The 17,384-nt window shown below is 38.7% G+C and overlaps 1 long non-coding RNA gene across 1 annotated transcript; it reads left to right on the forward strand.

Annotated features, from left to right (window-relative positions):
• Nucleotides 1-8,395: 8,395 nt before the first annotated feature.
• On the forward strand, nt 8,396-16,584 carry LOC123257181. Its single transcript, XR_006507169.1, has 3 exons — nt 8,396-9,215; nt 9,317-10,369; nt 11,527-16,584. It is a non-coding gene; the product is annotated as an uncharacterized LOC123257181 (long non-coding RNA).
• The last annotated feature ends 800 nt before the right edge of the window (nt 16,585-17,384 follow it).

Genomic DNA, 17,384 nt, shown 5'->3' on the forward strand with positions numbered 1-17,384 from the left:
GGATAACATCTAGTTCTTTACAGATGAACAAGTTTCAGTCACTGCCAGAGGACGGGGGGTAGGCCTCCGGAGTTGGGGACGCCGGTGTAAGTTATGATAACATTCATTTGCCTGTAAATTTCCCAAAAGGCATGTTACAAACTTTGGGGCGCTGCTCGAACTATCCTCAAAGAGGGACCTCTCAAGAGGGGTTAGTTTAGTGCGAAAAGGATCTGAGGGATGGGGATGTGGGGGTGGCAAAACACGCATGGACAAACATAAGATTTGAGGGAGGGGGGAAGGCCTGCGAAGGTCTGGGTGTATTTCTGTACAAAGGATTATTTCGTCTCGACCAAACATGCAATTAATTATAAGCTTAAGGCCTTGGGTCCCGTCCCTTTACGGCTCGGTAGATGCTACTGCCAGAACCCAGTTTCCAGTTGCCAGTTGCCTGTTCCCAGTTAGCAGTTACCAGTTCCACATGGGCCAGGCCAACAGCTCTAAAAGCGGCCAGCAAAACTTGAAAGATAATAACCTTAGCTTACGGCCAGACTGAAATAGAAACACATGACATCGAGAGTGGGCGGTGGAGGGGATGGCTATTCCAGTTTCCCGGAGAGTGGCTGGGCAAGAACTACAACTATTATTTATTCCCAAAAGTTTAAGGCAACATCATTATCTTTTATGCACAACAGAAAATCCTCCTGACAATGTCCGGCAAGGATGTTCTTCCCTTGCAACCCCCTTTTTTCGGCCCAGGCTCCTTCAAGAAACACAGTGGTTGTGGAAGGATCCGGGAGCAGGAAGCAGGGCATAGTGGCCGTGTGTGTGTATACAGTCTTTCATTAAAACCCACTCACACACCCGCATAAAAGTTGTTGCGGCCATATTCCTGACCAGCAACCCCCAAACTACATATATCCGTTGGTGGGAGGATGAGAGGTTAGGTGGCTGGGAGGACGGGCGGTTGGAAGGACTCGTGTTTAGTTTTACAAAAACTTTTCTACACCATCAGCTCAAGACATAAAAACTTATCGCCTGCCAGCCTAGCCACCCAACCACCCCCAAACCCTTTTTTCTCGCCCGGAGTTTGCGTAGAATCCAACCCCCAAGTTTGATAAATTTCCGAAACGAGCTGGCTGGGGATTGTGGTTGTTGCCGGAATATTGGAGGATGCTTTCCGGCCAACTATCCAAAATAACTATATATTCGATGTTCCAGAAACATCTTCGGAGGCATCCTAGCATCCCTTTTGGGACATCACAGACAGCAGCTTCCTTCAACCCCTTCGAAGATCTTCGCGGTCAGAGGTCAATCTGGCCAAGATTTTCTCACACACTTTTGGGCAACTTTTCAACTCTTTTTCTCGGGCAACCGGACAGGCGGGTTTTCGGCGGCTCCTTCGAGAGCCTCTTTATCGTCTGTGGGAACGGATGCTGTCCAGTTGAGGAATCGCCTTCGTGTGAGAAAGTGCAGTCTCCTGGCAGGACCAAAATCATTCAAGACTACTAGTGAGTAATGGCAGGATCTGGCCTTATCTAATAGTTGGGGCCAAAACGAATTGCCAAAATGTCATTGCGGAAGAAGTGTCAGAAAAAAAGAAACCTTGTTGGTCAGCAGCATTCCAGGATCCACCTCCCTCCTCCGCCTCCGCCCAATAGCCCACTTTTGCCACTTTACCGTTGCTGTTGCAAAAGAACTATTCAAACTTTTGGTCATGGCATAATACCTCCAACAGTTGAACAATCCAACAATCCTGCAGTCGGCTCCAGCCAGGACGCAGCGGCAGTGGCAGTGGCAGGAGGCACGTAGCAGGATTTAATGTCCCGCAGTGGTACTTGAGAAAAAGTAGTTGGCACATTTGGTAAATGGCCGGGGAGTTGGGCGAGAAAGGGGCTAAGAACTTTTACTTTGCAGCTGAAAAGTAATGGGAGATCCTGAATGGGTCCTCGGCCTTCCGGAATCCGGATCCTCTCCACCCCTAGCCTTGTATTCGCAAGAAACTTTTGCCAAAGCAAAAAGTTTGTTCAGCAAAAAGAACCTCTACACATGCACACAAATACTCGTATATAACTTGGTACACATATATACGATTCTTACATAATGTAATAAAATAAAACGAAAACTGTTTCTGGCCACCCATCGAAACCCAAACTCAAATGGAGGGCCTTGGCAAGAAAACTTTCTCGTCTAGATTGAGGAGCAACAGCAGAAGCTGGGGGCTGAGTCGGGAGTAGGCAAAATTTAATAGAAAATGTTCTTGTTGGAATTTTCATTTATAAATATTCCGTTGAAGGAGACGGGAGTCCAACAGGACGAGGACGAGAGAGACCAACTATTTGCTGCAGCAAATTCCAAGAAGTTTTAGCCAAGCAATGGCCAGAGAAATGGTCAAAAGGGGGCGGCCTGAAAAATGGGAAATGGGACGAGTTGCACTTAGTATGGCTTCTAAATAAATCCGTGTATATAACATTTTGTCGACTGGTTTTTGTGGCTCTTTGCTTATGATTTATAACAGCTTCTAAATAAGAGGGTCTACATCGAAAATCTTGTATACAAATTTATTTTCAACCTAACATTTTTGTGGAAAATAATTCTTGATTTCGGGATACAACTATAAATTCTACGATGTACTTATTCCTATTGTAAACTATTATAAAATATTCAGTGAGTTCTAATGAGTTCTTGTAAAAAAGTTTTTATAAAAAAAGTAAGACTCTAAAATAGGCAATTTGATTAATTACTTTTTGGCAGAAGACAAAAAGAGTTATCTCTTTAGATTTTTCTTCAAGTGGATTATAGGCGATTAGGTGGGAAATATGCAATTTGCATGGACATGGGGGCAGCTCAATGGCTTGCCAGGACATAACATAGTCCACGACCGAGTGCTTTCATGTTCCACTTTTGATGTTCGACCGCACGCATTAAGGATATGCCTAGAACGGAGACGGAGGCAGAGTCGTAGAAGAAGCAACTATTTTAGCAGCTCTCAGACTTGTGTGAAAAGTTTCCCCTCGTCAAAGTCAGCTTAATTAATGAACAGCCTTCCTTCCAGCAGCCCGCCCACCCACATAACAGGGGGCAGAAAATCAATATTCAAATGCCTGAAACCCGAAATCCTTTTGGTCCGAAGCTTTGCCGGCGTGGCGACATCAATTAGAGCACATCATCTTGACCGGGCTTCGGCCTTTTGGTCCTTTTGGTCCGAGAATTAAAGTACAGTACACACCCGTAGTGGAAAACCAGCAATAAGCTTAAAAAAGGGAAGCCCTGACGGGCATAAGAAGAGGCGTGGCATGGTCGAGGGGAGTGGGCCTGAGAACTGGTTTCCTGGCATCGCCTGCGAAAACTCACCCCCAGGAGCAGGCAAGATGATTCTAATAAGAAAGCGGCGCCATTTTGAATTTGAAAGCAACCCCCGGGACAGTAGGAGGAGAATCATCAGGACGAGCCGAGTAAGCGTGCTTCTTATTTATGACATTTTTATGCTAATGGTATTCATGAGTGTGTGTGTGAGTGCCAGACCCGCAGGGATTAAGGACTCTGATAAGAAAATATTGCGAATCCTTAATATAGTCATACACTTACACATACCTATATGCATGTGTGTTAATTCTTGCAGATGGCGGAAAATAACGGGCATGTCATGGCGGCTTTTAAAGGTTTAATCAAACAGAAAAATATGGAACAAACAGAAATGTGAGAGTTAAAATAAGTATATTCATTATCCTTGAGGAAGTCTTAACGGAAATTCATTCATATTGATTGCAGAATTGAATCTTTCACTTCACACTTCAGAAAAAAGGAATACATTTAATTTTAAAGTAGATTTTTAGATTAACATAATATTAAAAGAAGTTAAGTTAATAGGGTTCTATGCCCTTTTTTATAATTTTAATTTAAAAACCATGCCGAAACCTTTACGAATTTGAATAATTACAAAATTTAATGGAAATCCTTTTCCTGTAGTTGACATAGTTTATTTTCCAAGGAGATTGAGAAAAGCCCTATAACTTTTAAAGAGTTTTCACCCTTTATACTTCCACCTCTTTGAATCCACTTGTCGGAAAGGGCTACTTTCAACTCTGGAAGCTAACACAGAATCAGAATCCCAACCCACATCCGAGAAGGGACAGAGCCATTAGGCTCTTGTGTCTTTATGGCGCTGATAAACTCTTTTGTAGGAGGAATACTTGCAGCTGACATAATTATAAAAGGAAACAAATGTGTCACAAACGCCCAGGCACACACGCAGAAAATACACATACACTTGCCAAGGGACTCTCGCAGGACCCACAGAAATACAGGACGACGCAGAAACAGAGACACATATCTGAAGGGCTCGCATTAAAACAAAAGGATTCTTCTTTGTCGTACAAAAATCGTTAATGATAAAAATACAAAAATGGGTAACACACATGCTAAATGCCAAATGGTGCAGCCTCACAGAACTCACGTAAAAGGCATGGCTGAAGGATAAACAAGGACACAAAAATAAATGTATATTAGAGTTAAGAATATGTAGCTTAAAAAGCTGAAAATATAATAAATAAAATTGATAGTTCCTTTACGTCTGTTTTTTTTGGGAGCCCAAGACCCAACCACAAACTAGAAACGCCCCCATTTAAAGGATGCCTCAATCTTCAGGCCAGACACAACCGGAAGCTATGTCCTTTGGGTAAATCGTCCGAAAATTCCCAATTAATTTGCCCATCAATTTCATGCGAAAATATCCTTCATGATGTATAAAATTGCCTTGCCAAGCATCAATAATGGCATAAAAATTGATTACATTTTCAGGAAACTGGAGTCCAGTAGTTATAGTTGAGATGCCAAAATGTTGGCTGGGCAGGAAATGGTGCCAAAAGAAGGACGAGCAGCTTAGCCCTTTCCAGGACCCTGGCTTGCCTCCCCAAATTTCTTGCACTGACACAAACTATTAGAAGGGGGCCAAGCCATATCCTTCAGAGCTAAGTATTTTTGGGTCTGCGGATGAAGGGGAAGGGTCGCTCACTCACAGGATCAGGCATGCTGGAGATAGTTGCCATGGATGGGGCAACAACATTTAAACTTGCACTGATGAGGGTGAATACAAAATACAATGTAAAAAAAATGTTTCCGTTTCTTGTTGTCCTGTTTTGATGGCTTTCTCTCTCTATCTCTCTGTCTGTCTCTGTTGCTCTTACTAGGGGAATGTGTCTGGGCCAACTAATAAATATGAACGAAATGAAACTGCCCAAAAATTTCCACACAATCACACATTATGCACACCCTTACCAACACGCCCGAACATCCAGTGGGTCTCACACATCAGCCATATAGTTTCGCCTGTTGGCTTCCAAGTTGACTGCAAAATCCGCAAAAGAACGCCACACGCACACACCCACGTAAATGGCCCCCATTCTATGCTTGTATGTGTGTGTGCCATTGCCAACTTTCGCTTCATAAGTGGTTGCCTCACATGTCCTTTCATCCGCCTGCCTGTGTATATGTGTGGGTGCTGAAAAATGAACCCATCATGGCCGAAAACTACAGCAGGAAATTCGGTTAGCAAGTGTTGGCTCCCTATTTTCAGGGAGCGCGTCGTATGTGTGTGTTTAATGAGTGTCCTTGTTCCCATACCCTGCTATCGGAATATTCCGGCTTGATTCATTTTATCTCGTTTCTTTTTCATTAAATTATTCAATTAAATTATAGAAATGAAAACTATTTTGTTTTTTAATTAATTTATGGAGTAAAAATTTTGATCTTTATGTAATTTTTTAAAATTTTAGTTTGTTTATTATTAAGTTTTATGCTTTAAGAGAAAACAAATTTTATTTTTAAGGATTCAAAATTATCTCTAGAAACTTTCAATAAGCTTTTTATTATACTTTAAATTTTTTTATACCAGAAAAATAATATTAAAATTATTTGTTTTAGACTTCATATTGTATTGAAAATGTATTTAAATTGTAAAAATATTCATAAGGATACAAAAGTATTTTATGCAATGTAATAGGTATTTCTTAGTCATTCTTTTTCGAAACAAAGAGTATCCAATCTTTCCTCTTCCGCCACTAAACTTTGTCCATCCTATATTTTTTTCTTCAAGTCAAATTATGGTAACATAAATGTGGGCGGCAGGCGGCTGGCGGCACAACAAGGGCAGCCGAGGAACATGGGAAAGGATAAGGATACAAAAAATGTGTTGGCCAACCAAAAATGAGGGTCGTCGGAGCCGGGCAGAGATAGGAACTTGGACGAGTATTTTTAGGCGCCTTTTTGATCCAAACAATGCCAGCCTGCCTCCCTTTTCGGGCCCTCTTTAGATGGGAAAAGGCCCCCTTCTTCTTAAAGGCCAACATTTTCTCTAAAAAAGGCTTTTGTTGAATTTATGTTCAACGCCTGTGTGTGAGTTGCCTTGCCTGCTTACGAGTGTGCGGGTGTGTGTATCTTTTTCTGACTTTTCAAGCACTCAGACACTCGGCCTGGATACACATGGTCAGGACACTTTCACAGGATAAACTGGCACGCACAATCCTTCTTGGAAAGAGCCTCCTTTGTGTAGGCCCTGTCGGTGTGTTAAATGGCAAGTAAGCTAGTGTTGGTATTTGGGTACGTGTGCTGGTGTGTGGGCAGCTTGTTGTCCTTCTTGTGCCTGTTGTCCTTAGCAGGCAGTCGCCCATCCTTGGCAGCAACCCCAAATCCATTTTCTCTCTTTCTGTTTTTACTTGTATTTTATATGAAAACTTTACAGCACACAAATTTGCATATATAGAAGTCCCCCCTCCCGCCATTGCTGTGCCTCTATATTGTATGTGTGGGTGTGTGTATTAGTGGTTGTGCGAGCGAGGAAAATGTATGCAAATTTCAAGTGTTTCCTCTTCGTTATGAACCCAACTTCAATGCAAAATTAACAGAAATATGTAAATTTTCTTTTCGTCCAAGCCTTTTTCTCCCACACCATCAGTTTCCGACCCTTTAGGTTGCCGAAATTGCCGAGCCTAACGCCTACAGACAAAGTATTTTGTACACAACTGTACCCCACAAGTTTGGGCAAGAAAATTATCGAAACAAAACAGGCTTTCTTTCTTGGAGTAGAGATTATTTTTGCTTCCATACTTTGTGAAAGGATACTTTGATACATTGTATTATTCTGATTGAATTAAACTTTTTTAAACTTTATGAAATATCTGACTCTTGCTTCTCTTGAAGAAATGGAGATGGAATTTTGATTTATTTTCCTTGAAGCCCCTTGAAATTTATACTCTAAGCATAAATTAAATAAACTAATTTTCATCAAAAAATTTTGAAATGAAATGCTTATTTCTGACAAAATGCCGCACGAAATTACGGAAACAGTATAGTATTTCCGGCACACAGGGCGTATCCTTAATGCCTGACAAACGGTTCATTCACAATGGTTCTATGATGGCCTATCCGCAACTAATGTCCCGTTTCGGAATATTCTCATACACACACTAACACAAGCTGAAACACAGACACAGATGTCGTGACCCAACCTCTAACCTATGACCAGGACCAAGGACCTACCCAGGCCAAACAAGGGTTAACAGCAATTTAAATAATAAAAGTGCTCGGCTCTGGGATTCGGGGAAGCGAAACGGAAAAAAATTCAGCGCAACCCTTAACTTGTTGCTATGCCCGAAAGATGGAATCCAAAATGAAACTACCAAAGATGCGAAAAAAATAAAACGGAGGAGAAATGGGAAGGAGCAAGAAATTACCGGCGCTGGGGGGCGAGGCCAAGGAAAAGGTTTGACCCACTGCAGTGGGTGATGGATGATGGGATGACGGCGGGTCACTCAAATGGATTACATGGGGGAATCTGGGTTAGAAGTCCCAAAAGCCCGGCCTAAATCTCCATCCAGACCTGTGCTGGCCATAAATTTAAAGCTGACAAATTCCGTTCGCCGCCGCCGTGACCGGCGAAACTTGTTTCGATTTTAAAACGGAAGAAGCGACCAAACTAGGAGTATAGAAAAACAAGTTCAAATGAGGAACTTTTCCCATCATCCGGGCCAGACAATTGCAGTTCAAATGGTCAAGGATATGACTGAATGTTATCGAAACCCTCGGCCACTGGAAACCAGTTTGGTCCAGCGGCTGCTGCTACTGCTGCAGCTTTCATGACGCCAGGTGTGCCAACTGATGCTGCGATCCACCCCACAATCCTGCCGATCCTGAGGATCCTGAGACCAGGCAGGCAACCCACCACCAAGAAACGCGAGCGTTTTTCGATCTTTTCAGCGACGGTTTTTCTGAAATAAACCCGCCCAACGGGTTTCTGCCTGGCAGCGCCCCATTGTTGCCAACAGGATCCTTTGTCCACATCCGGGCAGACAATGGACAAAGCTCTCGCATCCTGATTGCAATCGGGTCCTCTCGGCGTCACTTGGCGAGTATATAAGCCGAGGCTGCTGCGCAGAATCAATCAGTTTCATTTCAATCTTCATAGCTTGAGGATCACCAGCAGCAGCAGTAGCAGCAGCACTCGGAGCAGCGGCACCACAGGAGCAACAGAAGCACCAGGATCGAGGACTCCTCCGACCGCCATGACCAGGCGGCGCTAGGGAGGCTCTTGCAGCATCTCCGTACCGCACCGATCGCCCAAAAAAACACTCAAAACCGTTTCATCATCACCCAGGAAACCCAACAAAATTCAGTCGAAAAGTTGCATAAATTCAACCGCCGAATGTCAGATTAATTTGTATAAAAACCCAAGTACCTCCAACCGAACTTCAAACCGAAAACGAAAAGTTTACGAAAATAGTTATCGTGAAAGTCACATATTTACACATTTTCGTGAGATGGTTAAAGTATAAAAATCCCCTAAAACCAAACAAAAACCAAAAACTTAAACCCAAAAACCAAAAACCCAAAAACTAACAACCCAAAAACTAAAAAAAGTTCAACGAAATTCGAAAAGCAAACCAAAATCAGTTCTGGATACAAATCAGCGAAATACCATTGAAATAATTCCAACGAAACAAAAATACACCTCATGGATATAAATCTTGAATAGCTTTTGAAATAACCTCCCAAAAATCAAAGACTAAATTCAAAGATAAAATTCAAAAGTAATAATCCAAAAAAAGGAAAGCTGAAAACCTCAAAAGTCAAACGAATCACTTGGAACCAATTGGAAAGTTATCAACACATCTGGAAAAAGCACCAAGAGTGAAAAAATCTCTAGTTAAGAGAGATAATAATATTGTTTTTATATCTTACAGGTAAATTTAAATACTCATATTATAGAATCTGCATAAACATTTTCCCTCTTAAAATTCTTAAACCTTACCAAAATGTTTATATTATTATTTTTCTTAAAAAGGAACCCCAAGAAGCTGAAGAACGGAAAGCTATGGACCGAGCAGTAACCACACATCTTGAATCCGGATCAATCCCAAATCCCCAACAAGGAAGTTGTAATGAAACTCAACAAAATTCTCAAGTGTTTACTGCTCATATTTCTCTACTCCAATGATTGGCCGAAAAATCAAAAGACCCAAATTCAAAACTACCTCCAAAATCAAAGCGAAATTCAAAACCAGCCGAACTGCCAGCGTCTTGAGAAACTGCCCCGCCTACTCGCCACCGCCACAGCAACCGCCACCGCCCACCGAGGAGCCTTGTGCCCCAGCAACAAGCAACAGAACAGGCCCGCAAATCACTCCGAATTCAGACAGAAACTACAAGGAAGGAAACCCAAATTCAAGTTTAGCTACAGAAACAGAGTCCAAGGACTCAGTTGCTGGGGCCGGAGCCAACGCTGATGATGATGAACTCGATTTCGCTGAGGATCGAGCATTTGACGGCGAAAGGAGGCGAACGAAGTCAGCGGAGCGTCAGCAGAGGCAGCGACATCGACGCCAACGTCAGCGCCAACGCCGGCAGCAGCCGCAGCAGCAGCAGCTAAGAAGGAGAAAGCTGCCCCGCCGTAGATACCCTGCTGAATATCTAAGCAGGGGCAGTGATTTACCCCAGCAGCAGCAAAGCCAAGCCAAGCCAAGCCACCCCTCGACAGGAAGCACACACAGATACAGCCCACATCCTTGCGGCGAATTCAACCCCACACACTCACACACAAACTCACACGCACACACAAACACAAACACACTAATACAGAGAGAAAGGAAGGAAAGCCGAAGGAGAAACGAGACAGAGAGAAAGAGAGCGCCACCTATTCGCTCTCCGTTGGCAGCCACATTTCGCAAGTATGTTTTGATTACTGTTTAGAACCTAATTTCCAAACAGATTCGAGGCACCGTTTGAACCAGACCAGATCCAAATCCAAAAAGAAGACATTCCAAATCAAAATCCGAAAAAAAAACAGTGAAAAATTCAAAATCCTAAACCTCCAAAAAAATATCAATCAGAGTGAAAGGTGAGCCTCCCTTGTCTCTCCCAAAAGCAGCAAAATGCAGCCCAATCCGAAATTTCAAAATCCATCCGATAAACGTCAAAATCTCAAAAACGAACTCTTCTTCTACGGCATCGCAGAAGGCTTCATTTCCAGAAGATGAATCTTAGTTATTAGGCTTCTTATTAGTGATAGTATATATTTTTTGACCATAGAGTTAGCTCCTGCCCGCCAAATTCCACACACACAATGCAATAGTTTTTCATTTTGTGTCCAAAACGCAAATCGAAACAATGAAAATTCCAAATTCGCGTTTCGTCCTTACAACTCTTTAGTTTACCACAATATTTATGCAAAAACCCACTAATACCAAAAGACTGTTTCGCACGGCCCAGAGCTTTAGGCGCAAATCAACCACCCAGCCACACACAAACACACACACACACAAACTTTCGCACAACACACATACAAGCGCAGGGCTACACTCACAAACACTCACACAAAAAGCCACTCACACACACAAACACTCCGACCCCTTTGGCAATAAAATGGCTGCAAAGGAAGCTGCTTCTACGATTCCCAAGAAGAAAAGAAATAGCCTGACCCCCCAATGTTCGATAGATAAAAATAAGTAATTCAAAACAGAATCGCAACCGAAACCGTACAAATTTCAAATACATATTATTAGGACACTTTTTGGCGCTTTCAATATTTTGTTGACATTTTCATTAAAAAAGCAAAGGCGTTGCGGCAATTTTTAATCACAAATTATTGAAAATTTCAAGGAAATATTTAATGCGCAAGAAATGTCTCACCTCAAGCAACTCTAGTACAAAACCATTGAAAGTCATCAAGTCCACCCCAACCCGATCAGAGGCCAAAAATGTCTCTTGCCCATTGACACAAAAACATAAATAAACCATTCATTTGACCCACAAAAAGGATTCAAAAACAAGCTTATGAGAGCAACAAAGCAATATGATTAGGTCAGCCAAATTAAAAGAAAGAGAAGATCAAACAAAATTATATACTTTCTAAAAAATATTCAAACTGAAACTCTAAAAATAGGAACATCCTTTTTCAATGCAAAAATAAACCAATCATCAGATTTAAAATTTTACATTTGAAAAATTTAAAAAATTCTAATTTAACATCTTCTTCTAAATTTCATTCATATTCAGTTTAGTAAACTTCAAAAACAAGTTTTCAAATTAAAAATTTCATTTTGAAACAAAAATTAAAGATAAAAAACATAGAAATAATTGTATACACCAATTAATTCTAAAACGGATCAAGATTCAAATTAAAATTAAAAATTATAGCCCAAAAACATAAAAATATTTTGACGAAGCAGATCGGGATCCAAGTTAAAAACTAACCAACATTTCAACAACCAAATTAAACCAAATTCAACCAAATTTTTTTCAAGTATATTATGGAACAAACAATATCAAAATCCTAAATTTAAATCAAAATCTAATTTAAAGTAGCAGAAAATTCTAAATTTTCTAAATTCTAAAAATAAAATACTAATTAAATTCAAAATAGCACCAAAGTCAAATTAAAAACCAAAATTATCAACTAAACTTCACCAGAGAATTCTAAATTCTAAAATTCCAACTCAAAATCAAATTCACGCACGAGTCTAACCTTAAAATATTTAACAAATTCTAGTTATAAATGAATATAGTCCACAAAATCAACTAAAAAACTGATATATAAAACTGCACTTTTTAAAATATACATCATGGAAACATTTCTTCTTTTAACAATATTTGAGAAAACCATCTTTGATTGCTAAAAACACGTATAAAATCAATTCAAAGAACCAAATTCCAAATTGATTATTGAAAAACCATACCTTCGTTATACGCAAAAAATCATGTCTTATGTATTTCAAAAGTAAAAATTTTTAAAAAACAAATCTAAAATTTACCATTCCCTTATTAAAATTCGAAATATTCTTTAATTCTAAAATTCATAAGTACAGTCAAAAAAATTTTGTTTTTTGTTGAATGCTAATTATTTAAAAATTGGTATTTTTACCCACATTTCTAAAGTATATTTTCATAAATCTGACATTTAATTTTTGAACACTTTCACAATAATCCAAAAAATCAATAACCAAAAAGTAAAATTAATCACATTTAGAAATAAAATTGACTATTTAAAACAATATTAGAACATTTTTGTAACAAAAATATATTTATATAACCCCAAATTCAACATCAATATTTAAATCAATAATAATATTTTGTAATCTGCCATTCAAAACGACATCAACTATGAAATTAAATTCAATTTAAAGCTTTAATAATATATTTTCGAATTTAAAATTGTGCAAAAGAGATTTAAGAACTTTAAATTATATTTAAACAATGAAAAAAAAAGAATATTTCCAATATTCTTATCAAAAGATAAAACATTTTATAAATTTTGGTTTAACTAAAATCTATTAAAAAAATATACATAAAATTTATCAATATATTTCATTATCTTTATGCTTCATTATTAAGACTGCTATATTTAGTAATATACATTTAACAAATTTTTAATCAAAAATTAATTTTAAAATTCGAAACAAATTCGTAACCCATTTTAATATTTTGAATAACATTTTATTACTTTTTGAATATGCAAGTAAATATTTGAAAACAAAAAAAACACAAATTAACTTAAATTAACATCACTCAATTCTACATCATTCGCTCAACTTGAAAATACTGCTTTAAAAACAATTTCAATTGTAAGAAATTTAACATTGTTCAATTGCAAAAAATTTTAAGATCTAGAATACAACAAAAAACCAACAATTCAAATCTTAAATTCTTTTATTTAGATATTTTAAAATTATATGCATAAAAAAGCGGATAAAACATTTTCTTAAATTACACTTCAAAAACTTTAAATATTTGAAATATTTCATCAGTTTAGCCTTTAAAAATCTCTCATAAAATATTTCAAATCTGAACAAAACCTCACATTCAAAATTCATATTCTGTATCCATTAATAATTCTATATCTAAATTGTTTTATTTTAGAAACTGAAAGCCAAAATCATTCAAATTTCATCTTTCGGCAAACATCTCTGGCAAACATCAAAATTTAAACCCAAAAAACTCAAAATTCAACAACTTCCTGGCCACAAAATTCAAAAATCTATATCCAAATCAAAAATTCTTTATTACTGCATGCAGAACAGGTAATCAAAAAGTTCAAAATCCACAAAAAATGAAACAATTTTTAAAGTTAAAAAAATAGTAAAGATGATGCTGATAGCTAAAAATATAAACAATCCAAATTCTTTAAAAAAAATACAATAAAAAATTGAAATAGAAAAAATGTAAGCCAGTTCATAAGTCGCAACATTCGAGTAACCTTCGTACATAATTATGACCACATTAAGATGATTAAGTACTCGCGGCCCCCAAACAAATTCAGATGCAGAAACAAAACAGCGCCAAAATCCAAAAATAAGAACAAAAACTACAGCTAAATTTCAAAAAGGCAGTATTATAAATTACAAGAAATTGCGGAAGTTTTAATGCGACAAATGACAGGAGCAAAAAAGGAGCCTGCAGGCTGCCTGCAGGAGAACCAAATTCCAAGAGCAACAGGGCGCAGGAGCTGGCAAGAAGACATAAGCGCGACATAAACAGGAACATGGTTAGGGAAGAGTCCTTTCAACTGGCAACTTTCTGGCCAAAATCTTACAAATGGCGGCCAAGGGTGCGTAGTGCGGCAGGCGGCAGATAAATCACAACGAAACAAAACAATTCCCAGCTCTCGCAGCTAAATCCGCCAGAACAAAAACCAAAAAGCTGAAACAGTAACCGAACAGAAACTTGAACAGAAACCGAAGCAAAAATAAAGACAAAAGCACATCCAGGCAGCACGCGATTTCAGTGAACTCTTTCCACCCGTAAGGGGTTGAAAAGCCCAGAAACATTTCAGAAAAGAAGCATTTGAGCAGACAAAATCATTCCCATAACCCGGAGGCAGGCACTAGCCTCAAGATTCGCCGATGACCACTTTGATCCGCCCCAGGATAGGCCTCAAGCCCATTACTTTCGCCTGACGGCCGCCACACAAAAAATATGATACAAAGTCGAAGACAGAGTCCTACAACTTAACCCAAATTCAATTCAAAATCTAAATCAGAATCTGATTCAAAATTGCAAACAAAATGAAGGCAGCGCCAGCAGAACCACAACTTTAAGTAATATTTTGAGACGAGTGTCACACGCACAGCAAAAAACATACCCACTCCAAAATTGGTGACCAGCTCCAGTCCTCCCAGTTGCCCCAACTCTCTATTCAGACCTTTCAAATTGTGGTCAGACTTGGTTTCTTTGGCAAAAGTTCGAACCATCATCATCCGACATCCAGGATCCTGCCAGCAACCCGCCACCAGCATCAGCATCAGCATCCACATTGGCATCATGCAGTTGAAAGCACATCAAACAAAACTCCAAATTTATATAAACTACTGTCGAGGCAATAGTCGAGGTCGAGGCATAATTGCCATCAATAAATAAAATATGGCTGGCATGAGGAGAGGCCAGGAAGAGTCAGGAGCAGTCAGGACCATAACCGAACAGTACCGACCCTGCCGAAGAAAAGAGACACCCAATCCCAATCTAAACACACCCCTACCACCATAAGCACTCAGTCAATGGCCACTAGACAGAAGAACGTTTTGATTTATAAATTCATGGCAAAAGTTGCCCGGCCAAGTGGCAGCAGCAGCAGCACAGCATCAGACTCCACGGGACGACGACGATGACGACACACACCACCTAGAAACTTGGCAAACAGCAAGAGCAACATCAGCAGAAACAAGAAATGCTAAAACCGTCTTATGAAATTACACATTTCCGACTTGTACTAGCAACCTAAAACTAGCAACCCATGCCGAAGCCAAAAAAAGCAAATTGAACTGCTAAAATTTCAAATCACTCTCAACCAACCTCAACCCCTCTTCAATCTGGCCAAGAAATTTAGTTATGAATTTTATTTACACACACGACCCATCGAGGAGCAGTATCTAACCTTTAACCTTTGGCTAGTAGGAAAGTGAAGAATGTTTCAGGCAATTTGGAAATTTGCAAAATCATTGAGACAGACGCTAGAAGCACCCACAAAACGTAGCAAATGGAATCTTGTACAATAGTTCTATTGAAAGTCATTCCAAAATTTATATATCCTTCTCGACCAAGATCTAAGCAAAGAGAGAGACAGATATAGATAGATAGATAGAGAGATACAGATAGACAAGCTGAAAGGGGGCTACACCCGATAGCCTGAGAAAGACATAGGACAAGAAAACATTTCGGACACAAGGTTGGGGGATACCTAGTGTAATTGCTTAGACTTAAGAGTGTTGCACTTGCGGGCACACAAGTGCAGGACCGACTGACCCCGCCCACAACGCCCTCGTCCTTCTCTACCCCACCCCTAGATAATGGAAAATTCCCATTGGGCAGACCCAAAAAGAAAAGAAAACGAAAATGAAAAACGTTAGTTACAGCTTAGGCCTCTTTTGACCCAAAAAAAAGCACCATCATCAGGAATTACGATTAAGCGCGAATTGTACAACGTAACTACACTCTGTATCCCCTTAGTTAAGCTAAAAATTAATACAAGAAATTGCACAAAAACGCAAAAAAAGGGTCAAAAACAAATCTAGATAATGCCAATCCTTTTGCCTAAAATTTCAATTCTTGGAAATTTCGCTTTTTATTTGCGAAATGTTTTAGACGAAACGATTGTCGCATTTTTTATGTAATTTAATATGCATTCCATTATAGCCACTCGTATATTTTCTATACATATATTTTATTTCGATATTCTCCCTACTATCATTATCTTCGTCAGTTTCAGTTTTTTATATTTTCGACAAATGTGATAAGAAAAAAATGTAAATGTAATATCAGGAACACTAAAATGTACCCCAAAACCAAACTAAATCAAAACTGTGTTAATCAATCTTTGATAGATCTTTTTACAAAAAACACTATTTCGCCATAAGAAAAATAACAAATTATATTCAAGCATGCTAAATTATAATTTATCCCAATAATGTCAAAATCACGCTTTTATTTACACCAAAAATTTTAAAAATAATAACCTCGCACATCAAAAATCAACAAAAATATTGTAAAAATTAGAAATAGTATGATTACGAACCAAACAAAAATCAATAAAATTGTACAAGCCAATTTGCTCTAATAACAAAACAATAAAATTCGTTTTCTTATTTTTAAATATATACCTTTTAATAACTCGCTCCCCAGATACACTGAACAATAAATAAACCTTTTAATTTTAGCGGATTTCTTCAGAATAAACCGCAGCTAAAGCTATATACATATGTATTATCATCTGATGCTCAAGCAGAATACCCTGAACGATTCTTCACCAATCTGCATAAAATTTAAAAACAACTTTTTTTTCGAATTATTGTCAAAATTTCCTCATTAACAATGAAGAACTTAAGATACCTTAAACGATTTGTAGATCGATTTTGCATCAATCTTCATTAAAACCTCAAAACAAATTAGTTTTTACATTTTTTGTCAAAATTTCTGAGGCATCACCTTCGGAAATGGGGAAAATGCATGGGAGGACAATATGGCCCCCAGCGAAGGCCATATCTTTGCCAATAATCGTCGGAATCCCAAGAGGAATACCTTAAACGATTTGTAGATCCATTCCCCATCAATCTGCATCAAAACCTCAAAACAAAATATTTTTTACATTTTTTGTTAAAATTTCTGGGGCATCTCCTTCGGAAATGGGGAAAATGCATAGGAGAACCATATGGCCCACAGAGAAGGCCATATCTTTGCCAATAATCGTCAGAATCCTAAGTGGAATACCTTAAATGATTTGTTAATCGATTCCCCATCAATCTGCATCAAAACCTCAAAACAAAATATTTTTTACATTTTTTGTTAAAATTTCTGGGGCATCCCCTTCGGAAATGGGGAAAATGCATAGGAGGACAATATGGGTCACAGCGAAGGCCATATTATTG

Source organism: Drosophila ananassae, chromosome 2L, assembly GCF_017639315.1.
Source record: "Drosophila ananassae strain 14024-0371.13 chromosome 2L, ASM1763931v2, whole genome shotgun sequence".
NCBI classification, from domain to species: Eukaryota; Metazoa; Arthropoda; class Insecta; order Diptera; family Drosophilidae; genus Drosophila; species Drosophila ananassae.